This window comes from Etheostoma cragini, chromosome 9 (assembly GCF_013103735.1).
Source record: "Etheostoma cragini isolate CJK2018 chromosome 9, CSU_Ecrag_1.0, whole genome shotgun sequence".
Classification (NCBI taxonomy): domain Eukaryota; kingdom Metazoa; phylum Chordata; class Actinopteri; order Perciformes; family Percidae; genus Etheostoma; species Etheostoma cragini.
The window spans coordinates 134,120-134,556 of NC_048415.1; the positions used below are offsets into that span (position 1 = coordinate 134,120).

Consider the following 437-nt stretch of genomic DNA (forward strand, 5'->3'; position numbering starts at 1 on the left):
CCAGTCCGAGTACGGATCCGGATACAGATAATCCATGTGGTAAACAGATACAGATAATGCTGTACTCGCTCATCCCTAATGTCTCCCATATATGGGCATATCTCCCATATAAGGGCATATCTCCCATATATGGGCATGTCTCCCATATAAGGGCATGTCTCCCATATAAGGGCATGTCTCCCATATAAGGGCATGTCTCCCATATATGGGCATGTCTCCCATATATGGGCATGTCTCCCATATATGGGCATGTCTCCCATATATGGGCATGTCTCCCATATAAGGGCATGTCTCCCATATAAGGGCATGTCTCCCATATATGGGCATGTGTCCCATATATGGGCATGTCTCCCATATAAGGGCATGTCTCCCATATATGGGCATGTCTCCCATATATGGGCATGTGTCCCATATAAGGGCATGTCTCCCATATATGG

The 437-nt window shown here is 46.5% G+C and overlaps 1 protein-coding gene across 1 annotated transcript in view; it reads right to left on the minus strand.

The window, feature by feature from the left end:
* Positions 1-437, minus strand: part of lrrc39 (leucine rich repeat containing 39) — a 20,091-nt gene that overhangs the window by 4,093 nt on the left and 15,561 nt on the right. The window lies entirely within an intron of this gene.